The 25,766-nt window shown below is 49.2% G+C and overlaps 2 protein-coding genes and 2 non-coding genes across 5 annotated transcripts in view; 2 read left to right on the top strand and 2 right to left on the bottom strand.

Annotated features, from left to right (window-relative positions):
- MDM4 (MDM4 regulator of p53) overlaps window positions 1-4,272 on the bottom strand; it is a 33,195-nt gene extending 28,923 nt beyond the window's left edge. Inside the window, exon 1 of one of the 2 annotated variants that reach the window (XR_010916927.1) lies at window positions 4,104-4,272. The gene's annotated coding sequence lies outside the window, so the exon portion shown is untranslated. The remainder of the gene's footprint in view (window positions 1-4,103) is intronic. The other variant, XM_067531796.1, reaches the window with a different exon arrangement.
- Window positions 4,273-5,405: 1,133 nt separating this feature from the next.
- Window positions 5,406-5,478, top strand: TRNAK-UUU (transfer RNA lysine (anticodon UUU)). The gene has a single exon. It is a non-coding gene; the product is annotated as a tRNA-Lys (tRNA).
- A 181-nt stretch (window positions 5,479-5,659) lies between these two features.
- On the bottom strand, window positions 5,660-5,732 carry TRNAK-UUU (transfer RNA lysine (anticodon UUU)). The gene has a single exon. It is a non-coding gene; the product is annotated as a tRNA-Lys (tRNA).
- Window positions 5,733-9,426: 3,694 nt separating this feature from the next.
- The window catches only part of PIK3C2B (phosphatidylinositol-4-phosphate 3-kinase catalytic subunit type 2 beta), a 69,077-nt gene continuing 52,737 nt past the window's right edge, over window positions 9,427-25,766 (top strand). The window contains exon 1 of the mRNA XM_067531869.1: window positions 9,427-9,687. The gene's annotated coding sequence lies outside the window, so the exon portion shown is untranslated. The remainder of the gene's footprint in view (window positions 9,688-25,766) is intronic.

Below are 25,766 nucleotides of genomic sequence, written 5' to 3'. Positions count from 1 at the left end.
ATCTGCAAGTGCAAAGACTACTGAACTCTCAAAATTTAATGCCACTTCATAACATTTTGATTAATCAGATTCAGGAACATCATTTAAAAACTCTGCAATCTGTAAGACCAAACACTTGTCACTCCATCCCTCCAACATAATAGATTGTAACCGTGCAAATGGGTCTTTTGCTGTAAGGCACTAGTACGCACTGCTCAAAGCCCTGCTTTAGCTGCTCTTGTACACAGATCTTTGTAAGACTGACTGCAGGGTACCAAGTTACAGGCATTTGAAGGGGAGATAGTAAGCTCTTCTACTCTACTGCACCTCCTTGTACCCTGAAGTGCTTCGCTTCAAGTGCTACAACAGCACTGATATAATTATGCAACAACATAAAGTGATCGTTCATTTTGTATAACCTCTTTGACTTAAAATTAGTTAATTTTCGCTGTCCCACTCATTTAGAATTGCAGCTTTTTATTCTTTGCTTTGACACAGATTTATGACATTCCTTCAGGAACAGTGAAGAGACAGATTCTCTGCACAAGAGACCTGTAATGTATTACCTACCACAGCACAGGCAGCAGTGCTTCATTTAAGACTTATTTGATTTAATTTAAAAAAAAATAAAGGAAATTCACATCTCTTTTAAAACACAATTTTAAAAAATCTACTTTAAGGGGTCAGGGTTACTTTGGTAGAAGTCTGTTTTGGTCATGATATATCTGCCACATGGTAGGAATTTTGAGTCTATCAAGACCCATAGAGGATTGCCAAAAATGAACCAAAAAAGCTAATTGGTGATAGATAAAAATTAACGTGCAAAAAATTATGCAACTTTCTTTTATTGCAAAACCAGTTTTTTTGGGGTGGGGTAGAGGGAAATCTAGATGGTTTCTTTCAATTAAAAATCTGGAGCAGTGGCAAATGGCTCTGCAAATCTTCCTAAATCAAACAACAACATGGTATTTGTCACTAGGGATACATCTAGAAACCTACTGTAGACGAACACGATGGCAGTAGTCCTATCCTAACGGGCTTCTCCTTTTGAAAGGACAGCGCTGTGTGAGTGAGTCATTACTTTCTAAAAGTCATTTGAGTCTCTACACTACTTGATGAACAACAGAAATCCTAGTAAAATTATTTGGATTCAGACAAAGGAAAACAATAGAGATACCATAATCGTTGATTGTATAAACCAGTCACCACTTGATACTGGTAACACCTCCTTCTACTAGACAAGCAAGGACTTGTAGGGACTTAATTTATGCAAGCAGTATCAGCAAAGATCTGCTTTTTTTCCTCTGTCCTAAACCAAAGGCGTCTTTATGCTGAAGAAATTAATCATATTTATTACTATAGCTTCATATGAATTGATGATAGGGACAAGCAAAAATAAAACTTAGGTTTCTCCTCTATCTTCCCTAAAACACCCTGCTTAACACACAGCCAGTCAGATAACCTGTGACACCCAAATTCATATATACAAAGTTCACATATGAAGTCAGTGGAGCTTTTGCATGGGCAAGGGGGCCACTTGCAGGAAACAGCTGCAAAATCATAGTTTAGAACTTTGTTATTCATTTTTATAGTAGCTTCTAAAAGCCTCAACGGAGATCAGAACCCCATTGTGCTAGGTACTGCACAGACAACAGAAAAACAATCCCTGTCCTGAATTGCTTTCAATCCCAATAAACAGGAGACAAGGATGGGAAGAAAGAGAGACAAGGGAAGTGACTTATCCCCTGTCAGCTGAACATAGCAGATAAGTGGCCAAGCTAGAAACAGAAACCAAGTGTCCTGACTCCCTTCTCAGTGCCCTGTCCACTAGACAGCATTTCTCAACAACCGGTCCCTGAGATCACCAGTCCCTGACACAGTTTAGGACGGCAGCAAGATGGTCCCTGATATCAAAAAGGTTGTGAAGCACTGCACTGAACCACACAACCTCCACTTGCAACAACAGACAGCTTCCTCCCATGCCTCTCCACCCATGTGAAGAGTGATTTTTTTCAACTGACAATGACCCACTGACTTGACTTGCTGACAGTGGTCACACAGCTAGTCAGTGGCCAAGAAAGAGAGAAACATACTAGTGGTCTCTCTGACTCTCAGTCCTGTGATTAAAACACTGCATCATACTGCCTCTATTTCAGGGGATGGAAAACAAGACATGCTAAGATTATCCCTATATCTTTCCCTTTTACAAGTCATGTTTTAGCAGAGATATTTTGCAGCTACAAAATAGGTTTTCTGTGGCTGGCATTAATATTTTTATTTGCTCTGGAGTTATTTTTCTAGTATATTTCAAACATGCTCAAAGGAACATGTAAACAGAATCACTTCTACTTTGCTCTATTCATGGCTCTTAATTTCTCTCTCCCTTTGCTATTATTTATGTCCATAACTGTATAACTCTAAAGCATTCGGAGATCTGTTTGGTATAGCATCTTATACAAAATGTTTCAATCATCACTGAGATTTCCAAACAGATATTTAAAATGTAGTAGAAAAATCTATATTAAAGAGACAAGGTGGGTGTCAAGAACTATGGGTCTTGAACCCAAGTCCACAGAGCTCTCAAGAGATAGGTAGTCCTGACCTGCCACCCAGTGACTCTGGGGCTGCCCAGGCAATAATACAACAGTGGAACACGAATAAATGAGAGCACCGACGAAATTAGCCTAAAAATCAACACCCTACAGTAACAACCCTTTACTCTCACAGATCCAAAAAAAATCTCTAATCTGTCTAGTTCTCATCCTCATTTAACATCACGCCCTATTTCCCTCATCTATCTGCCCCCAAGTCCTTTCCAAAAAAGATCTGGACTTCACATTTTTCTCCTGTTAAACTCAATCTAATGTATTTAGAAGCTGCTTCGTCAGCCAAGTCACAATTAACCGGACAGTTGCAATACATCTCTTTTCAATTTAGGTTTTAAATAAGGCTGATGAGCAGAACATCTTTTCAATAACTCGCACCAGGTTAGCAGTAACTGTTTCTGTCGCTCATTTTGGAAGACAGACAAAACTCCAGAAAGTGCAAAAACGCACATTTTAAAAACTGACACGCACTCTTTACAAGATAGTTACGAAACTGCATGCTTTTCAGTCTGATTTTTTTTTTTAAATCCTTACTAATCCCTTCCTAAAATGCTTCCTTGTTTTTAAGTTGCACTTAGCAGAATGGCTAGTTCCTAAACTACAGACGGGGTTTTGCCAGCATTCATTTCTGGGCAGGCGTGCCAGCATCCAACGTCAAAATTACGGCGCAACCGATGACGTACAGATCTGCGCGCGCCCCCGCCTTAATTTTCCCTCCTAATCAGGCAGTAACATGCTCCTATTAGCAGTTCCTCCAAAGGCTGTCAAAGGTACCAAGTCATGCTTTAGGTAACTGTTGGGCATGCGACAGCTTAGAGGAAAAAGAGGGAAAAAAAAAACCAGAACAAATGTGCTCTAGAGAAAATGGTAAACATGGAAACACTTGCCAAGTGTACCTTTTATTGATGTCCAGGTATAGCAAGCAACATTAACAGCAAACCATACCTCAGACAACTGTGAGCGCTCCTTCAAACTGCTCAGTGGAAAATGGATCTACCTCACCTAACCCTGTACGTATTGTTCAGAGATGCACCAGGGTTTCTGAATGGCACGACTGCAGCTGCCCTGGCACGGGCTCTGTTTTCACCCAGCCACCCTGAGTCGCTCATCCCCGGAAGACAAATGTCGAAGGGCAGCACGGCTGCCACCCCCAGTCGTCTCACACGAAACCACTGCAACATTCATGGATCCCCCCAAATAAAGTTGAAATACATCAAAGCGAAAGCGCCCGACTCAATCCTGTCACCACCAGCCGCAGCTGGGCGAGGCCCTGCTCCCTCCAGTGCCCGCTGCAAGGTGTCCCGCCAGCCAGGGGCACGTCCCGCCCACGGCCTGCCTCCCTCCCCCTCAGCCCTGCCACAGCCTGCGCCCCCTGCACGCACGCACACACCCGCACGCCGCCTGCGGCCCCCCTGCGCTGCTGCCCTGCGCCCCCTGGCCCCGGCTCTGCCCTCTCACCCCCCGTCTGGGAGCAGGGCCCGGGCCTCCCCGCCCCGCCAGACGGGTTCCCAGGCTCACCCTAGCGCTGCTCCATGGGCCCCAGCTCGCCCTGCGGCCTGAGGGGGCCCTAGGCCCCCAGTTGGCTCCTCTCCTCCATCTTAGTGGGGACCCAGGCCTCCACTTCCCCTCCCAGCCAACATGGCGGCGCGGCCACTTCCGCAGGGACTGCGTGGGGAGCGTCCGCCCCCGCCTCGGGATGGGCGGCCAGCCCGCCCCCCCAGGAGACTGCCACCATAGAGGACACCGGAAGCCAGGCCTAGAAAGGAAAAGTCGGGGCTGCCCGGCTAACCACCGAGGCGCATAGCAGAGAGGGGGGGGAGTGAGTGTCGGCGGTGTGCCAGCGCCGCTGGCGGTGGGAGGACCGTGTGAGCGGGTCAGAGAGCAGAGCCGAGCCGAGCCGAGCCGAGCCGAGCAGGGCGGGGGGGGCGACGACTCCGAGACAGAGCTGGAGGAAGGGGGAAGCAACGCTCAAAACTGGGCTGGACTTAAACAAAGCCCCCCCTTCCTCCGCCGTGTGTACGGGGACCTGTGCAATGCAGCGCCCCACCCTCAGTGTGTGCGGGGACCTGTCCCCCTACAGCTACTGTGCAAAACAATGCACCCCAGCGTGTGCAGGGATCTATGCCCCCCACAACCGCTGTGCAAAGCAATGCACCCCCCCCCGCCGTGTGTGCGGGGACTTGTCCCCCTACAGCTACCGTGCAAAGCAATGCACCCCCAGCGTGTGCAGGGATCTATGCCCCGCACAACCGCTGTGCAAAGCAATGCACCCCCAGTGTGTGCAGGGATCTATGCCCCGCACAACCGCTGTGCAAAGCAATGCACCCCCAGTGCGTGCAGGGACCCGTGTCCCCCCACCGCTGCGCAGAGCAATGCCCCGAAACGCGCCCGGCCCTGTGCACACCGAGCTGCTTCTCGCCCTCCCCGGACAGCCCGTCGCGAACAGGAGGACTCGCTCCTGGCCGTGCCCTTGACACGGGGGGATCCGAGCACAGCTCCCCGGGCGCTAGCCCGCGGGCGGAGGAGCTGCCTGCCGTAGCCGGCTGCGAAGACATTTCCCTGTCCCGCCTGGATCGGGGGACGCCCCCCACCGCCAGCTTTGGTTGGGGGGAGGGGAGTTCCTCCGGCCCCTGCCCCCCATCATCCCCTGCACACTTGACGCTCTCCGCAGCGCACCCCTCCTCCCTGGCTTTGCATCGTGCGCGCTCAGCCCCCGCCGCCCGCTCCGGCCCGGAGTACGACTGGCCCCTTGTCTGCCCAGCCCTGCCCGCAGCTCCGCCCAGCGCTTTTAGCAGGCGCAGCGGCGCGGCCCTTCCAGGAGCCCGGATAGCTCAGTCGGCAGAGCATCAGACTTTTAATCTGAGGGTCCAGGGTTCAAGTCCCTGTTCGGGCGAGTCCTGTTTTTTTTTTTTTTTTTTTTTTTTCCTTCAATATTTCCCTTTTATCAGTTTGTTTTTCGGCCCCTTTTTCTTCGCCGCCTATTCGTGTTTCTCCTGCAGCAGCTGCTGCAAAAAAACCAGCCCCGCCTCTGTCAAGACACCCGCTTGGAGGAGAAGGAGAAAAAAAAGTTTTCACGCCCGAACAGGGACTTGAACCCTGGACCCTCAGATTAAAAGTCTGATGCTCTGCCGACTGAGCTATCCGGGCGCTCTTGGAGCAAGCGCTTCTGCTGTTTCCTACATGGCTCTTTGCTGACACTCCGGTTCCCTGCATCTATTGATTGACATGAGCCTGGCTTCCCTGCGGGGCAGGAGGCCAACCAGCTCTCCTTTCCCACTAGCTCTCCAAGGTATGGTTCTGGCGTTTCCTCCCCCCTTGCTCCTGTTTTTTTTTGGGCTCGCTGCTTGCATGCTCATTTGCTCTACATGCATTGCACCCTGCTGCAGCTTTCCCTCTGCAATGCCCAGCTTCAAGGGCTTTTTGTCCCAGGCGGCCCTGCCAGGAATTCCAGCCGATTTCATGTTTCCCTGGCCAGCAAGAGGGCTGGGGGCGCTTCGCAGCCAAAGGCAGCTAGGGCCCTACGCCTGCAATGAGTTGTGTGCTGGGAACCTTGCATCCACCCAGTCCCTTCCCTGGTGGGGGTAGGACTGACTGGGCCCCCGGGGGTCTGCCTGGCTGGAACTCATTACAGTGTGTGCACAGCGCTGGGACTATGAACATTGGTACCTCCTAAATGCTTACCGTTAATTGATATTGTTGTGGAAATTCCAGCCTCTTCTGCCCTTTCATGCACCTGGGAAATAAGTGGGACTTTGGCATAGGCGCACTCATAGGAATTGCCATACTTGTTCAGCCCAGGGGCCAACTAGTTCAGTAACCGTGGCCAGCACCCGCGGCTTTAGAAGAAGCTGTAAGAAATGTAGGATGTAGGATAATCCCAGGAAAAGATCTCCCTAATCCCTTATGGAAAGATCAGTTTAAACCCTGAAATAAGAGGTTTTTACCTCTACCAAAAGTGTTGTCTGCTTTAACTTTTATAACTGGCCATTCTTGGCATCTGTATAACATATCCCCTTTTGTTAATTTCCTCCCCAGCCTCCCACCTACCCCAGACCTTGGTGTCTGACCCTGGGAACCTTGCAGGTCAGAGGTGCTATATAATTTTAAGGCATCAATATATAGCTGCTGATGATAAATGTCTTTGTATGGAAGCCTTGCAAATTGCCCTCATTTCCCCAGCAGCCCCTGGCCCTCTAAAATCTTTACATGTTTAAAATAATGATAAAACATAGGGATTTCCATCCTCAGTGTGCTGAACAGCTGCTGATTAATCCTTTGACTCACAACATTTAAGTCACATCTTTACATACAAATAAATCAATATTGAACAATGCTGAATAATATTTTGAAATTAGGCACAGCACAAGCACAATACGGGCAAAGGCAAGCCAAGATTCCTCCAGTTTTACCCCAGACCATGAGGGGTTCCCGGGGATGAAATGGGAAATCGGCCACTTAATCCAGCAATAGGTTCTATTTAAGGAGAAAGGATAGCATCTGGCAGCCAGGGAAGGGGATTTTATTTTTCATGGGATTAGATCATGAAGCATCAGTAAATACAGGGGGAGCTGACCTGGCCTGAATGCCACTGGGTTTGGATTCTATGGGATTAGGTCACCTGGGTAGTGTGAGGTGCAAGGGAAGGCGGTGGGGTGCCTTTGCCTGGAATCCAGTCAAGGGAGTTATACTGATGCCTGATATTTATATAACACCTTTCATCTGCAAAGTTCCCAGGATCAGGGATCCAGGACTGTGCATTAGGAAATTAACAAAAGGGGACATGTTATATGGAGGACAGGAATATTAGCTAGAATAATCACCCTTTGTTTTTGGCTGACCTCCTCCAAGAAATGGAATCAAGCAAAGGAAAAATTAAACTGAATATGTGAACGATTAAGATCTGATACCCACAGGCATCATTTCCCCGAGGGTTAGCAGTGGAAGCCACATCACTTGGGATATTTCAAACTACTCTGGATAAAGCGCTAGGAAATAAACGGCAGGAAACAATCCCACACTGGGGAAAGGATGGATAAACAGATCATTTCCAATGGGTCTGGTTTCTCCAGCATCTCCGGCTTCAGCAGCCAGAATACTGACCTAAGAGAGCTTTAACACTACGATGTTATAATGAATCAGCTTCACAGCGCTGTAGTAAGCGGGCCAAAGTCAGGCAAGAGCAAATCCTACTCTTCTAATATTTGTATTTCTTTCCCTCAATGCAATTGTTAACTTTCTCCATTGGGGGGCAGATTTTACCAGCAAATTTTTGAATTTTTAGCTGCATGGAAGTAAAAACTTTTTATTTAAAAAGTCACTAAGGCAGTGCAAACTTTAACCTTGAGTGCAAGGTCCTTGGTACAAAATTCTGACTTTTACTATGGGCTTCGCCTTTTACAATCTGGTTTTCCCCCCACACCTTTTAGAACTGTCTAGAAATGGCCTTTGTGAGGAAAATCTCTGCTGCATGGCCAGTTAGTTCATGAAAGATTCTTTCCTACGTGAAGAACCAGTAATTATTTTTAATCCCCAGGGTGCTGAAGGTGTAACATGGTGCTTCACCCATTGCTTAAAAAGACAAGGGGACAGATTTCAAGAAGAGCTCTCCTCCCAGTTAGGCACCTAAATATAGTGAACAGATTTTCAAAAGGCCTCTGCAGGTCCCACTGAGAAGAATGGCTCAGGGGACTGGGCCCTTTTCAGAATCTGCCCATGTAGGTGCCCAACTGGGAGCTGATGTCTTTGGAAAACCCAGTCCCGCTTTTGAGCATTTTTGAAAATCTGAGCCAAGGTTCCAACAGTTTTATCGTCTAACTAGGAGAACAGGCCAAGTTGTAGACGTCCTGCTCACCACTGAACCCACCGCAGTCGATGGGCCCTGCGGGGGCCTTTGAAAATCAGGCTATTGCAACTTGGGGGGGGAGGAGTTCAAATACAAGGAGGTACAGCAGCATCACAGACGATGAGGTGAGTGTGGGAAGGTGGCTTGGGAGCCTGGAGAAGGGCCAGGCCATTGAAATAACAAGCTGGTGATGTGCTGAGCCCAGCCAGCCCATAAATCAAAAGGGGCTTGTGACACTAACCTCAGCTGGCCTGGGAGTGAGATCAGAGGAATAAACGCCCGATTTGTTATGAGCACATGGGGTGACTTTTCTTCCTCAGGTTTGAAATATATTTGTCTAAAACTAATTTCTGGTGAAAGGTCCCAGACTGGCAGCTCTGGAAAAAGGCCCATCTCTTCATAATGCACAGCACAGGTAGCTGCAAGGCGGGTATCCTCCACGCTTCCCTGGCAGGTGCTTCTTGGCTGCCCAAACCTGAAGGGACCCACTCCAGCCCTGAATGGCGGGTTGGACCTCCGTAGCCCATTCCCTTCTTGGCCTCCTGGTTGAGACTGGGGTTGGCCGTGTCGCCAGGTGGGCAGAACAGGACCATACTTTTAGGGTGTGAAATTACAGCTGTGTGTTACACCCTCTAATCGGGACAGGTGCCTTCAGAGCCGGAAACAAAGTAGCAGAGCGACTGGGTTAATGTCAGTGCTCTGCTCCTCCAGTGATGAATCTAACTGAGACCCCATTGCCATGGAGAAGGGGGGGGGGAGAGGAAGGGGGTCACTGCGCTTTGGAAGCTGATTTGCCTTTGGTTGCTCCAGGCAACGATGAGCCTGCTTCTGGCTGGCTCTTTAAAACGAGCTTGCACCGGTGCAATGCCTGAGGTCTCCAGGAGATGGCACATCCCTTTTCTGCTCCTCTTCTCTATTGTCTTCCTCCGCCTGCATCGCTGTCTCGCTCTCCCTGCCTAGTTCGCTTTGCTCTGTGGGGATTTTGCAGTCTTCACCCCTTCCTGCCATCTACCATCCACCGGGCGCGTGTCTGCCTTCACGCCTTTGATTTGTATCTGTCCCACAGAGGCAGAAGGGTTTATTCTGAATGAGATCACACCGAGGATTTTTGGGAAGAACCACCCTCAGACTCAGCACAGGAGGAAGAGGGGGGGCGTGTGCGAAAGCCCCAGAGGGAGGAAGAGAAAGTGGGGGAGACACACACAGACTAACACCCTTGCAATATTTGCACAGCCCAGGAAATCGCAGCGCACACATCAGGTAAGAAACAGACCAGCAGCTCTTCTCGGGAGTGGAAGTGTGGCTGGGGGGGGACGTGAAATCGAGTCCATGGTTGACACTGACTAGGCAGAGCCCTGAAATTAACCAGAGGCAGGGATTTCCCTTTGATCAGACTGGAAACCCCCGAGGGTGCAACAACCCAGGGAGGAGGAAAAGGTTCTTCCCCGGCAGCCCCAGCCTTGGATACAATGTAGTAGCGAAAAGCCAGACGTCGGGAGCAGGTTGCTGGGGGCGGGCGGTGGGTTCACTGATCCCAACTGCAGGGGAATGTTTGTGGGGGTGGAAGAAGGCAAACGCAGGGTTTGTTGTATCCTCCTTGCCCAGCGGCAGAGCGTGGTGAGATAGCTATTTCAAATACGTGAACCTCTGCCCCCCACACCCCTCGGAGTAGCGGGGAGCTGCGTCTTTCCGTGGCTGGTGGAGCATGTGAGTAAACAGGCAGCATCTCCATGCAGACATTTGTTTTGCACGCCGCCTTCTAACCAGGCCAGCTGAGCTCCCAGCAGAAGAGCGGGCCACCAACAACTAAATACATTTCATGACAAAGCGGAGAGGCTTCTCTTACACCTCGGGCACACGCCACACTGTCGTCCCCTCTGCTGTGACTTTCAGCTCCTCTTGGCAAAACTGGGACATTTTTGGTTCCCCCCCTTGTTAAGATTTGTCCTTTTCTAATTTCCAAGGAATAAAACAAGCCTCCAAGGAGAGGGGAAAGCGTTTCATGGCCTTGAAAGAGTTTTAGGGTTTTGGATCTGTTCCTGTGTGATTTTTTTTAAAGGTGATATGCAAAACACCAGGGGCATTTGGTCCCCGGTAGGAAACTTGTGCAGTTTGACTTCTTATTGGAGTCTCCCAGTGGTTAAGGATACTATTTCTCTGTGCTTATTTTCATTCTGGGCCCCTGTTGCATGAAAAGAATGTTTGTAGATTACATTTAAGGGAGACATAAGGAGCTCATTTATGAATTGCATGTGTAGACTGGTTTATCTGTAATTTATACGGATCCTACTAGAAGCCTGGTTAAAATGATGATCAGCATAGCAAAATCCTTAATTAAAAGAGGCACGCCTGCTTTTTAAACTCTTAAAAAAATCATACTTGACCTACTAAGAAAAAGAGTTTGGTGCTGAATTGGATCATATATGGGATTATTGTGACTCATTTCCTGAGTGTGCTCCAAAAAATCAAACCCAGCCTTTTTTTTTTTTTCCAGAACTGTAAACCCTAAAAATAATAGCAAAATAAAACAGGATTTTGGGAAAGCTGGATAGTGCGATAGTCTAATCTAATGAAGCAAAATGTTGGAAGCTTGTCCATTAAGATGTGCGGTCAGCCTGAAAAGGTTGCATTATTTGTATTAGCCAGACAATACAACAATCCACATTCAATTATAAAGTTGCCTGTCAGCCAAGTCTTAGTGGTAGAGAGATCCAGCTCTGGATTTTCTGTTCCCTTCCATGATGTTAAACTCCCCTGGCTGCTCCAGATTTCTGTTGGATTGGAGCAGTATCTATGTATATTTCATTTAACTCACAAGAGGCGTAGATCAGATTCCTTTTGGTGCCCGAGAGAGCTCCTTTCCTTGGCACGTGGGCGCATTAAATGTTGCCTTTTTAAAAAGAAAGAACTTGTCAGGATACTGATCTTGTCAAAATAAACCAGGATGTTTTCCTGCTCCTGGAATGTAATATCCTAGGCCCTGATCTTGCAAATTCTTATACATATGCTTAACGGTAAACACAGGGGTTTTAATGGGGCTACTCACCTGTGGAAAGTGACGCATGTGCTTTACCTGTTTGCAGGAACTGGGCTATAGCAAGCTGTCATCAGCGTCAGGATCAGATAAATACATCCTTGCTTTTTAATGTTAACTACAGTGTGGCTATTGGGGGAGAGGAAAATCTGACTGGCAAGCAAGGCTTTCTAGCCCCGCCAGTATAACTGGACAGATGAGCATTCAGTAGCCACCTTCCTGTGAATGCCTAATGTTAAATAAAAGGCAAAGTGGGATCAGGCTGCGCACCGTCTTTCTGGAGCCTAAAAGTATCTACTCTTTGGCCTTGCGCTTCGGTGGGCAACCAGTATAGCAGCAGCAGCACCCCGCCGTATGTTTATATATAAATAGATTGTGTTTGTGTGTGTGATATGAATACCTGTAATGGATACAGCTGTGGGGATGTGAATCACTGTAAACTATACTCCCATCTGCTCCACACGTGTAGTGGGCCAGACACTCCCAGGGTGTTGTGCAGAGTTCCTGGTGCAGCAGGTGTGGCCCTTGACCAGGCTGGGGGAGTGTGTGTGTGTGGGGGGGGTGTCTGATTTGGGCCTGGGAGATCTGAAGGTATGTGGGGACTGTGCAGGGTTACTCGAAGCATGGAGTATGCTACTGCAGTGTATCCACTCAACTTCCTCCACGGGTAGAGTTCTATGGGGCACTAGCTGTGAGCAAAGGTCTCTGGCAGAAGTCCAGAGGCTGAGGGTAGCAGGGCCCTGCCCTCCTTTGGGACAAAACCCCCTGTAACTTACCCGTCTCCGTGCCAGCATCAGAGCATCTGGCCCTGCGTGTGCATGCCTAATGCAGAGTCCCTTGGAGCCTGCTCTCCGCTCACTTACACCGTTCTTGATTAGGAGTCACCCGTTTGGGTGTTCATCTCCGTTTCGGCTGTTGTACACAGAGTGGGCCTGAAAATGTTAGAAGATGGTCCCACTTGCAGACTGTAAGGCTGATTTCTCCTCTCATTCACCCTTGATGTCAATCAGGCGTAGCGGCATCAAAGCCCTGGAGTCACTGGTGTAAATGAGAGGAGAACTACCCCCCTCGCCCCCGTTGCTTTGTAGCAGCTCCCTTTGGCCTGCACTCAGAGCAGCACTGCTGATGCATAACAATGTGTGTCCAGCCCTCGGCCAGGCTGGTCGGTCTGATTTGGACCCGGGATGTCTGAGGCACGTGGGGATCACGCAGGGTCCTTGCCCCTGCAGCCACCACCGAACCCAAGAGAATCATGAAAGCTTTAATTGTTGAGAGCTCTCCAGCTGATTTCAGCTGCAGGCGTGACTGTGCCAGGGAGAATCTGAGCAGCGCGGTGCAAGCAGGAAATGTCCCTGAAGAGGGAGATCAGAAAATAGCTGAGAGGACTGTCTTTGCCCCTTTGTATCCAGGGTTGAAACTTGGCTTCTGCTGACTTTTCTCACACTCTTGTTGTGACTAGTTCTGTCTGGGACTAGCTGTGCCACCCAACTTTGTAACTTCCTTTCCCAGGCCCTTTCCCTGGCACAGTGCTAACCACGCATGCCTTCCCCTGGGGGCAAAGAGGGGCGATGGTATTTTCAGACACTTGGAGAGGGTGGGGAGGGCAAAGAAGGAAGGAATGAGTACTGGCCAACTCCCACATCACTTTCAGTGCTGCCCTGTGGTAGTTCCTCCATGGGATATTGCAGACTGATCTGTGATGTGACTGGATAACCCAGGCAGAGAGGATGAAGCAATTATTTCATTGGCAGTGGTCTGGTGTTACCGGCGAGTGGCTGAGATTCTGCAGGTAGCTCTTTCCTGAAGGGATGAGGGACGCTACATGTGGGGAGAAAGAACTGCACCTGCACGAGGTCTGCAGCTGTAGATGTGCCGTACAATGACCTGCATGGCAAGCTCCCCTTGCAGGATGTGTCGTCCTTGCCAGAAGTTTCTAGGAAAGCAGCAGACATCCAAAGTCATGGCGGCACAGCGAGCTCCAGAGGGGAGCTCGGGAGACAGAGGTTATGCCTATAAAGGGGAGAGAACTTGCCCCCATTTGTACTCGGCCTGAGAAGAATAAAGCACCAGCCTTCACCTCGTAGGCTGCAGATTCCATCCATCCTACAATGCCAGGCCTGAGCGTCCTGATTCCCAGCAGACAACGAACACTATCCCGCAGGCACGGTATTGGCGGGGTCAGTAACTGCAAGTGCATCAAAGTCCAGGAATGAGTCAGTCCCGTCTCGCTCAGGGCTGCCAAGATGTCAGACACCTTGTGGGGGAGGGGACAGGACTGCACGGTGCACCCAGTTTGCAGCTGCTGCTTGTGTCAGGTGAGCTGTGCTGGCTCTTCCGTGACGCCAGTTCTTACCTGTGCACGGTTACAGCCTGGCGTTGGATCAGCTGTGTAAGCATGCTTCTGGAGTGGGTGTAGCCCAGAGAGCAAATACAACGGCCAGTCCAGTACCGAATGTCTTTCTGTCCTGTGTACCTCCTGGACATACAAGGACTCGGATCTATCAGAATCCAGAGGGACTGTGAGAAGGGATACAACCCTGCTGAGGCCTGCGTAGAGTAGACAGACCATTGGGGTACGTGCAGGTGTGAACATATCCGCACGCAGATCTGAGCTGAGCTGGTTTTGAAAATCCGAATCTGGCCCTGGGGCTCTTTGGAGGCCGGGGTTGAGAGAAGGTGCCTTCCCCGGCGGTCGGAATCGACACATGCCATCGAGCTGCAAAACTGAAACCCCTGCACAGGAAACGAACGTGGGAGCATCGCAGGAGGTTCCTGCTTGTTGTGGGCTTTCAGACATCCGCTTGAGGGCAGGCGTGTAGCAAATGCCCCGTTTCTGCTGATGCTACAGATGCCCAGTCCATGACAGATTCGCTGCTTTTTAGGTTTGAAATTGTCAAGTTCGCACCGTGTGCAGCCGGGCTCCTGAGGCTGTTGTCCCCAGTACACGTGGAGGCTACATAAGCTGAGGTGAAGTTCTAGACGTAGCCCTCTGCACTGAAGAGCAGCAAGTCCTGCCTCCTCTATTGCATCTGCTCCCTTCCTTGCAAGAGTGCAGGGTAAAATGGGGGGAAGGGAGGTTCAGAGGGAAAATGGGCATTTCAGGTACCTGCCCTTAGCCTCACCCTGCATCATAGTAATGAGGCACTTGGCGAAATGGTCCCCTCCTAGGCCTCTGTCCTGCCAGGAGGCTGCAGTGACCCGATTGCTACGCAGCAGCTCCCCATCCCGCTCAGCACATTGTACCTTGCACTTATCTATGCTGCGTTCTGCCCCCGTGCAGTGCAGAGCCGAGCCCTTAATGGAGCTGAGCGTGTGGGCAGAGCATCAAACACTCCCAGGGAGCTCTCCAGGAACCAAGGCGAGATGGCCCCTGTGGCTAGATTCATAGGATTTTAAGACCAGGAGGGACAATTCTGATCATCTAGTCTGACTTCCTCCACAATCCAGGCCAGAGAACCTCCCCTCCCCGGGATTCCTGCATCCAGCCCGTCCCTTGCGATGGAGCGAGAGCAATGGTTTTTGGGAAAGGCAGCCTGTCTTGGCGGAAAGCCTTCAAGCCACGGAAGGAGCCCGCAGTTGTCTTCTATTAGTCATGGTGACAGGTGGCACACGCCCCCATCTAGGCTACAAAACTGAGAGAGCCCATAGCTAGAACTTCGTGAGACCACCCTCACCTGTGTAGACTGGACTAAAGCGTGGGATGGAACCTCAGCACCGCAGGACGTGGGAGACTTGGGGCCTATTTGAGGAGTGGCCGAATGTGGGGCTATATTTTAAAAATACCTGAGGCGCCAACCTGCCTAGTCACCGTTTCCCCTCACTCTGCATTCAGGCTTGGTTGGCTTTGATGGCGGGGAGCTGCTCAGCGGCAAAGCCACTGGGTGATACGGAGCCCAGTCCAGATGCTCTGGAAGCCTCTCATCCATCGTGTGGGGGTTTTCCATCCTGTCCTGACCAGACGCCCACCTTTCCCCGGCAGGATTTCCTCCTGAGGGTGGAAGTGCGTAGAGAAATGATTGAAGAGCCTGTGACTTCAGCAGCTTCTCATCCTGCCTGCCTCCTCCAGGGGGCCGGGGACTGAACTGGGCTCAGCTCTGCTATTAATAGGAAACAGATTGGCTTAAGGAGGAAGAGACACATAATGCCACAGGTTGGATGCAGCCAGTGCTCTGGATCTTGAGGGCGTCTTCCCGTCAGTGTGAGTATGCCGAGCAAAGCAGGAGAGTATCTGGATCGCTTTAGCATCACTCTGTCCCCTACAGAAAGGTCTGATCCTGCAAGATAAGATGTCAGAGCCCACAATGCCTCTTGGCTTCTGGAGGTGCTCTCTACCCCCTTGCCGGATAACACTCGCAGGCCTCCGGCTCATGTCAGGGGAGATTAAAACCATGGGCCAAGATTTCCAAAGAGCAGCTAGTGGTTTTGGCTGCCTCAGTATTCAGGTGGTCCACTTGGGAGCCTGATTTCCAAGGTGCTGAGCACCTGCCCTCTGCAAACCAGGTCTGTTTTAAGGTGTCTCAAGTGGGGCCCTGAAAATCCCTGGCCACTTTTGAAAGCGTAGCCCAGAATATCTAGGGCAGAGGGGAAAGGGCCAGGGACACAGACGAGTCAGGGGAGAACTGCTAGGGCTAGATCCATTCTTCACTCACGTGAGCCTCTCCGATATTATCAGTCATTGTTCTGAACGTTTCCTGTAGTCTGCAGAGAGAGGTTGCTCAATTGAAAATTAGCACCTAGCTAGTTGCAGTGATCAGTGCCGTTTAAATAGCTCTGATACAAACTGACATGGAGCAGGTGGCCCTGTTACAGATCCTGTTAGTTTCACTGTTGGGGAGAGGAGGGCGCTGTGCTGCGCAGGACCTTCAGAAATCAACAACCGTGCATTGATCAGTGAACACAGTCAGACTAATGAGAGCCAGGGCACTGCCTGGTACCCTGGGCCCACGCTGCGGTGTACCCACTTGCACAAATGGTTGTATGGTACAAACATCCAGTTTATGAACTAACGGGGACTGAGGAGTTCATAAAGTTGAAAAAAATCCTAAAATAGAGCATCTCAAGATGTACAGCAGGTCTGGCGCTTCATTCGCAGCGTGGTGCATGGCATTGCTTTCTTCTTGTCCTTTATCCCACGGCAACGCGATCCCCACTGCATCAAAGGCCTCGGGATGGGAAGGGGCGGCAACTTGTTCTTCACTGACATCTGGTTCGCTATGGGATTATTCCTTCCCCATCCGTTGGGGGAAAACAATTTGTATAACTGGGCACTGGGGTTTGTAAAACCGAAGATCTACTGTACATAATGCGTGTTAAAATGCAACACCCACCTTTTACGTTTTCATTGTAATGGGGCTCATTGGGTTTTCATTTTTAAAAACCAAAACCTTGAAAAAATGTCCATGATAATCCTAGAATGGACAATTTTAATGTGAAATTCTCCCTTGTGTTGGAAAAGCCATTTTCTATCCGATATTCTGATGGACCATTTTTGACCAGCTCTACCCCCAAGTCCTCCAGACGCTGTTCTGTTCTTCACCCCCACCCTCCATTAGTTCAATCAGACCTTACATTGGATGACAGGAGGACAGGACAAGAAGCAATGGGCTTAAACTGCAGGAAGGGAGGTCTAGGTTGGACATTAGGAAAAACTGCCTAACTGTCAGGGTGGTTAATCCCTGCTTAATCAATTGCCTGAGGAGGTTGCGGAATCTCCATCATTGGAGATTTTTAAGAGCAGGTTAGACAAACGCCTGTCAGGGATGGTCTAGATATTACTTCGTCCTGCCATGAGTGCAGGGGAGTGGACGAGATGACCTCTCGCGGTCCCTTCCAGTCCTATGATTCTACGTTCCTCTAGGCTCCTTCTCTTTGGTGTCCCTATTCAGCGACCCAAAGCTCACCAATGGGAATTTTTCTTTTGCCTGTCCATGGGTTTTGGATCAGACCCTCGCTTCCTCTCTCCCTCCTCCCCCTCCATTCCCCCCATCCCTCTCTGTCTCTCCCCTCCACCCCCCAATATGCCTCTTGTTGGGCCAGTGGTACAATTTTTCCATGTGTTACCAATACAAAATATATCCCGCTCTCAGTTGCTGATGAAATGCAGGCAATACGTAAGCAAAGGCTGCCCGGGCCCTGAGTGTTTGTCCTGCTAAATCGCACTCACGTTAAACTGCAGGCCTAGATAAATCTCTTCCTCAAAAGCTCCTGCTATGTATGTATTTATTTATTTCCTTGCTTGAGGGGAGATCCCAGCATAAGGTCTGTGAGCTGCTCCGGCTGTAGCAGGCTGCTCTGTACAGGTCGGAGCACCCTCCCTGTCCTGTGACTCTTTTCACAGGCCTTCTCCTTGGATCCATGCTCAAGAGACGGGGCTAGGAGTGAGGAAATCTGTGTTCAATTCCGGGCTCTGCCTGTGTGACTTTGGGCAGCTAACCTTCTCGTGCTTTGGTTCCTCCTTTGCGGAATGGGGAGAATAGCCTTCCTTCCTCCCAGCCTTTGTCTAGTTTGATTTTTTAGTCTCTATGAGACAGGGACTGTTTCTTACTATGTGTTTGTGCAGCTCCTAGCACCATGGGGCCCTGATCTCAGTTGGGGGGTCTCTGTGTGCCACACCGCTACTGTAATACAAATAACAAATAGTAACAATGCTGGTGTCTGTCCCACGTGAACCTCAGGTTATCTCGCATTCCTGATCCCCAGGAATGCTGAGTCACATCGGGAGCAGGAGGGTATGGGAAATGCTGCCTGTGCTAAAGGAATGAATCCCAGCTGGTTTAGCTGTGCCCTTCACTTCAGATACAGATGGTCGTGAATCCAGACACCCTCCGCCTTGGGGAGAGTTTGAAACTGATCTTTGTGGCTAGGGCCCAGTCACTAAATCTGGGTCTTCATCCCATGGCAGGGTTCTCTGGTTGGCGGAGAGGCATGGTACTCCAGGGGACAGGAGCTTGCTCTGCTCTTGGGCCAGTCTCCAATTATTCATATTACAGTAGAACCTAGGGACTGTGCTAGGTGCTGTACGTGCCCATAGTGCCCTGCCTTGAGCAGCTTAATAGACAAGCCAGGCCAAGGAAGCATTCCCTAAATAGACCATCTAAATAGACAAGCCAGGCCAAGGAAGCATTCCCTTGACATGCATGCACGCTACGTCATAGGTTATGCACCGAGAGGTGAAGTGACCTGCCCAAGGTCACACAGTGAGCAAGTGGCAGAGCTAGGACTAGAAAGTAGCTCTCCTGCCTCCCAGTCTGCTGCTCTCTCCACTGGGCCCTGCTGCCTGTGAGAGGCCTACTGCGCCCTGGGAACGACCCTTATAGATGCAGTAACAGTCAGTCAAGGCAGAACGCAGCCAGCTCCAAGGTGCTGGCCAGCAACAAGGCTGCGCAGATGCAGTTCAGGCGGGTGTTGTGGGATGGCTGGAAGCTGCAGCCTGAGAGGCAAAGGCGGGTGCCTTTTCCTTTTCAGGCCTGCTCCTCCCTCTGTCCGATTATAAATGGGTGTGAATTGTCTCCCCTTTATAGGCATAGCCTCCATCTCCCTGGCTCCCACAGGACTCCCTCCGGGGCCTGCTCTGCCTCCTTGACCTTGCAAGCTTGGTGCCTTCTCAGAAGCCTCAAACGTTTCTAGCTGCCTCTGAAAAGCAGCTGGGGGAGGGGAAGCCCATGTTGCACATCTTGCTGCAAGCATCCAGGCTCCCTCTCCAGGCAGATGAGCTGGCATTGACTCCACCTTTCTAGCTAAGCTGACCTCAGCATCCTCTCCCGGTCCCTACCCCAGAGCCGGCATCTGTATCCGCTATGTGCTGCATCTGCTCCAGGGCTGAGCGAAGGGGGTGGGGACCCGCTAGAGAGTTCGCTCTGCTGTGAATTCTCACAGACTTTAGCACAATTTTCTGCTCGGCTGCCCTTGCCCCGCCCCAGCGTGGAGCAGGTGGTGCTCAGCTGCTGGGAGCAGAGCGCACATGCAGCAGGCTGTTTGCGTTTGGGTTGGTTTAACCCTTAACGTGTGCAGATGCCTCTACCGGGATGGGTCACGCGTCCTCACCCCCACCCTTCTTTTATTTAATCTCGGACGCTCATCTCTTTGGACAGGGTTAAAATCCTCCTCTCTGCTTCTGCGTCGTCTGACCAGGAGCTGGGTTTCTTGGTAAGCTGGATAATGTCCCTCCAGTTGTGACCCCCACCTCTGCCATTCCCGGGGCGCAGCTCTGCGTTGTCCCACGCGGCATCTCCGTAATCCCCTCCGGAAGGCAGACACGCCGTGGCACACAATGGGACCACTAACACAGCAGGTGCAGCTAGCAGGGTGTTAATAAAGGCCTGAAAGAGAACAAAAGTTGTCTCCAATCCTTTAAAATTGTACCTGCCACTGTCCTGGCCCCATGCGCTTGGATACTGTAGTTCAGGGGAGGAGTGGGGGGGGCATAGATGGTCCTAAAGTAGAGAGTGTGAACGCAATGTCTTTGGTGGGATAACCACTCCTAATGCTTTGTTTTGATCAACCCACTTTCTGGCCACAGATAGTGACTACGAGGGGAAGCAATGGCTCTTGGTTGGGCTGATCACTAGCGAAAGGGGGCTTGAGAGGAAAATCAAAATGAATGCTGAACAGGCCACAGGTGTAAAGAAACGGGGTGGGGTTCTGGACATTGGATATGGGGCTTTAGAGCCATTTCCCTGTCAGTGGCTGGTTTGAATCCAGGCTGATGGTGGTGGTAAGCAAAAATGATTTCCATCTGTTAACTCGGGGGTGGGCCATGGGGAATGAGTTTGGCCGGTGTTGGTCCAACTCCCAACTTACCAAAAAAAACCCAGAATTTCTAAGAAGTGTCTGCTAGCCACAAAGAGGGTGTTCCGCTCTTGGTCATTTTCCCTTGCAGCACAAGGTGCAGGTGTATTGGCAAGGGGCAGGGTGGGTGACGTTTGCCCTGCAGCTATTGGTGCTGTATCTGAGGATAGCTAGAGGACTTCAGTCCCCACGGCTGCAGATCCGGGACCTTCAAGCAGCGTGAAATGCTCTCGCTGTAAAATCTCCTTGCAGAAGGTGTGGAAGGGGATTGACTCTTTTGAGACACCCGAGGCATCGGAAGGAAATGCTCCTGTTCAAGCGCATGTGTGTGTGTGTGAGGAGTGGGGTGTGTTAGAGGGGAACTCTCCCATCCATGTGTCTGCAAGAGCCTGCTGCTCCAAGCCATAGGGCGGCCCCCTTGTGAATCACACCAGCTGTGAGAAGCAATCAGTTCAGCCATGCATAGCAGAGAGAAATGGGGCCTGGGAGGGCTGGGCCTCTCAACCCCCCTCTCCCCTTAGATTTTCAGCATGGTTTTCTGTCTGCCTCACTGCCTCTCCACCCACCCCCTCTGCCTATGAACTTGGTGAACCCTTGAGGGTATCTGTCTGTTAATTTACAGTATCATGTGTGTTAGAAATCCATCTGCATGCAGGGGGATGGGGTGGTGTCTGGATGATCCTCTGTGACGCGTAGCAGTGTGGCCAAACATAGTTGTAGATCTGGGTGAAATATTAGCAGTGCACAGTTCGTTAGACAATTCAGCAGCCCCTTGCTCCATTCACTAATTATCTACAAACAGATTTAGGGCCAGATTTTCAAAAGGGCTCAGCACCCCGCAGCTCCCACTGAGAACAATGGAGAATCTCCCCTCTCCCTGACCTGTGCACAGTGGAAACAACAGGGGCTGCTGGGGGCAGAGCTCTTTGGAAAAATCCAGCCACTTGATTTTGAAGAATGCATTCGTTATTTGACACCCCACCACAAGTGGTTCAGGCCGATGGGTTTCAGTTGCTATTTGCCACCGAAATCACAGCGTATCATTTCCACTCCCTGGGTTAGACATTTATACCAATAATCGCAACCTCCCCAGTTACACTGGATAGGATAAAAATATATGTGCCCTCATGCTTCAGGTCTAAGAAGACTACTAACTGAGGGGGGTCAGGAAGAAACTTCCCATCTGGGCAGGCTATTCCCTAACGCTCCATGAAGAGGTTTCAGGAACAGCTGATGCTGGGCACTGTTGGAGGCAGAATACTGGACTGCATGACCCATGGTTTTGATCCAAAGCCTGTTAATGTTAATGGAAAGACTTAATTGGATCATTTGATCAGGTCCTTTTTATGTAGCAGCCCTGTTGTGGGAAGGTCACTTGTAACAGAAAGGCCAGTAATAATAAACCCAGCCCTGCCCCGTGTATTCTTTGGCAGCACTGTGATGAGCCAGATGCAGGACTGAGTTTGTATTCTCTGGCTGGCAGCCAGAGTTCTCATTTTTAGGGCATCACCTGGGCTGGAAGGGAAAAGTCCCCATTAACAGCCCTCCAACAGCGGCATCTGGTTTCCTTTCAGTGCTGTTGTTTTTTTTGCCATTCCAGCTGTTGTGATCAGCAGAGGCTGGGGTTGGAAATGAAATGTCCCTTTCCTTGGGCACATAATCTTTAAAACACTTCGGGCTTGATCCTTCTCTATTAAAATCAATGGGAGGTTTTATTTTTTTCCATTGACTCAAATGAGATGAGGATCAAGCCCTTATTTTTCTAGCCCGGCAGCAGGTGCGTTTCATCCGGATGGTACCAGTTATGGTTATCGGCCCAGCACTTAAGTGTGTTTCAGTTATTGTATATGAAATAATAATAATACCTACTTCTTACAGAGCACTTTTCATCCGTAGATCTCAAAGCAAGTTAGTACCATTACAGAGGTTAGCATCATTTTCCATCAGCATAGTATCCATTATGTATAACTGGGGAAATTAGTAAGCTCTTCACTGACTGGTCAGTCATCATTGACTGGTCCTAGGGTGATGGTGCCCCAGTGCTGAGTGGAGTGTTTGAGTGCAGTGCGAACTAACCCGTAACAATCAGGGAATTGTAAGTGACACCAATACATTCGTGTTTAACAACCCTCTCGTAAATGTATATGTTGTTCAGTAGCTTTGGAATCTCAGTAAACATGTTTTTCTTCATAATCAGCTGGCACTTAATAAACAACAACTGCCTTTTATCACATAAATAAAAGCCTTTGATCTCTACACAGATTTGGTACTGGTAGAACTATTAGAGGGGTGAATTTTATTTGTTTGTTTATTAACTGGAATAGTTATACCTTCACAAGCCCTAGTGGGAATGCAGTTACATCACTATAAAGATGCCTCATATTAGCATAACTCATTCCCCTTCCTGTATTGGAATAAGCTACAGCCGTATAAATATTTTTATGCCAGTAAAACTCTGTGCACACTCAGGGGGCTGTATTGCTTTCATATACCAGTATAGTTAAAGTGGTGCAACTTTTGAATGCCACCAAGCTCTTAGATAGACTTCATTTAAAGCTCCACTGAATAATCTCCCCTCCCCCCCGAGTGGCTCAGATCAATTCTCAACATGAAGGGCCAAATTCATCCTAGGTACAATTGAGTAGAATGTCACTGATGTTCCTGGAGTTCACCAGTTCAAACCAGGGCTGGATTTGGTCCAAAATGCTTAAAACTCTAATCAACTTAAACATTTTTTTACACATTTTTCAGAAGATGGTTTTGTTGTTGTTCAATTAAAGTCCCATGTGTGGGTTTTCAGACATGGAAGGTTGTGGGTGGATCCAACCGCTCTGGTATTTGAAAAATAAATTTGGTGAAAACCACCAAAATCCAGGCCTTGAAAGATGGGATTTTGAAACCCCGCTAATGTCTCCCATTCCCCAGCCTGTCTATTTAACCATGTATCTTTACAGGGTATAAATTTACCAAAGGGTCTCTTTAAAAATGCCATTGACCACTCTGGCATGATTACACAGGGAAGTACTAGCAGGAATTGTGCAATTACGCAAATTGTGTAGATATGCACCAAACTAAAACGACTTAAAGCCCAAACTTTGTTAAAAGAAAGCTATAGCTGTGAGATGGGAAAAGTTTCTCCAGTCCCTGGATGTAATGGGTGTGTTTACCAATACCCACTAGTCCCAGCTGGTGTTTTAAATAGCAAGGGCTTGCACTATTGCCAACCCATGATGTTTCAAAATCATGAGATTGGCTTAAAAATCATGAGTTTTTGTTTTGTTTTGAATAATACATTTTAAGTTCTTTTTATTAGCCCTCTGGGTTTTGAGCCTCAGGGTTCATGTTTTCAAGATCTTCCTCACAACCAGGAGGGCGAGGAGCTCTCTTTTCCCTGACCAATAGCTGAGAGTCTCACCTAAAGCACATGACTCCAGGTGCTGGGGATTTAAGAGAAACACCAACTATTGCAAGAGTCATGAAAAAAATGGTGAGAGTTGACAACACTAGGTTTGGTTCACAGTGGGTGGAGGCCTTAGATTGGGGTCCTAAAATGCTGAACTTGCAAAACACTTGAGCGTGTGCTTAACTTAAAACATGTGAGTAATTCCACTGAAGGTCAGTGGGATTCCTTATTGCTATGCTTTGAGGGCTCAGGGCCTAGTTCCTGTTAACAGGTTGGGTTGGTCCCACACCATCTTGATGAATATTTGCAGCATGCTTTGATCACGTAAAGAGCTGGATAGTAGTATCCCTTTTTGTCTTTGTTTCCCAACAGTTGTTGGTCAGTGAAAGTTGACAAATAGACTCCAATGACTCTGCGCTTGTGTTGCAGACATGAGATTCAACTTAGCCGGATGCCAAGAAGGAAATGGGGTTAAACTTAAACGTCGCATCTGGGAGGGATTTCAGTGCACAGGAGTGAATTTTACCCTATCCCTTCTCAGCCAAGCCACAGGCTTGCATGATAATATGCAAGTACTGGGAAGCAATTCACTGAGAGGGAGCACAGAAAGTATTGATTTAAAGATCTCCTATATCTGATGTGACCTTGACAAATGCCAGGAAATTCAGTCAGAGAAATATTCCTTTTATAATTTTTTTTAAGGAGGAAAAAAATTGTTCTTTTCTGTTCCTTTGCAATTTGGTTCCAGCCCCTTTCACTCTTAGGCTGAGACCTCACCAGCCAAATTTCAGACGTATGTAATTTTTTTAATAGCTTCTTGGGAGGAGAGAGGGTTTCTAATGGAAATGCAGATGGACACTTGCTCTAGCCATTCCTTGATGGTTAGGTAAGGAAAACGAAAGGCATTTTCAGCAGAGCCGAGACGTGAGGAGAGCAAATGAAAACAGGAGGTGGAAAAAGACCAATTAGACTTTCTAGTCCATCCCTCTGGCAGTGCAGAACTCCCTTGAATCTGTTAGGCATTGGCTTTCCATGAGGCGGAAATAGGGGAGTTAGTGAAGCCAGCTCCCATGTCTATTGGTTGCCTGTCTAGATCCATGTCCTTTTTAAAAGATGAGATCTACCCCTATGCAGAGAAGTTTGCCAGCACAAGACTGAAGCACCACTATGCTGAACGCTTAAACTGGTGCTTAGGCCTCATTCTAGCCCCCCGGCACAGGGATGAATTTATTTCACCTGTTCATGGTTGGCTTTTGAAAGCAACCCTCAAATACCTCATTCTGCTGTCTCTGCTTTGAAGATGCCACCAGAGTGCAGCGAATAGGAAATGGTTTTCTCATCCGATGAAAATTTCCGAGGTATCAAAAAAAGTTTCCTTTCTCGAATCAGGACTACAAGTAAAAATCTTGAAAATGTTCATGAACTGACAAAACAAAAAGTCATTTTGAACCAGGAATTGTTTGCTTTCCGTTTTTCAACAACACCCCCCGCCCCCTCCAAATTTGCGACAGAAATGGAAAATTTTCGTAGCGAACATTTTGTTTTGTCGAAAAGCCATTTTAAAAACATGACCGAAAATGTCTGAGCAGCTCTCCGCTCAGCGGCACATTACACCAAGAAAGGACCGTGGCACGTGGGTGGCAGGGGGGGAACCAACAGACTCTCTGAAACACAGGCAGCTCTGGGACAATCTAGCATCTGTGTGTCGGGAAACAAGCCCTCAGTCAGGAGCAGGCTGTGACTAGCTCTGTGTCACTGACCAGCTCGCGCTGCCTGTGCAGCCCCTCCCGTGCTAGCAAAGGTGTTGCGGTTTCAATATCGCTGTTGTCGTCGGTTCTCATTACCCGCCTGGCTTTGATAAACCTCTTCAGTTCCACTGCATTAATGCTGGCTGAAAGAAATGGCTGTTGCTGCCTGAAGATTAGCTCGTTCTGGCTGGTTGGAGGGGGCTGGGTGGGAAGGGGATATAGAGCCCTGGCTCCTCGGGGGGCTGGGGAAGGGATCTGGAGCCCGTCAGTCCTTTGGTCCCTGGTCTGAATCAAGTGCAGATTGGCGGTGACCAAAAGTCATTCCCCTCTGAGGGCTGTCGGTGGCTGTGTATGGAGTGAGCGGGAC

Source organism: Emydura macquarii, unplaced genomic scaffold (assembly GCF_026122565.2).
Source record: "Emydura macquarii macquarii isolate MOO-44397 ecotype Brisbane River unplaced genomic scaffold, CSIRO-AGI_Emac_v2 contig_3220, whole genome shotgun sequence".
Lineage (NCBI taxonomy): Eukaryota > Metazoa > Chordata > Testudines > Chelidae > Emydura > Emydura macquarii.
This window is presented reverse-complemented; position numbering and strand designations above follow the sequence as displayed.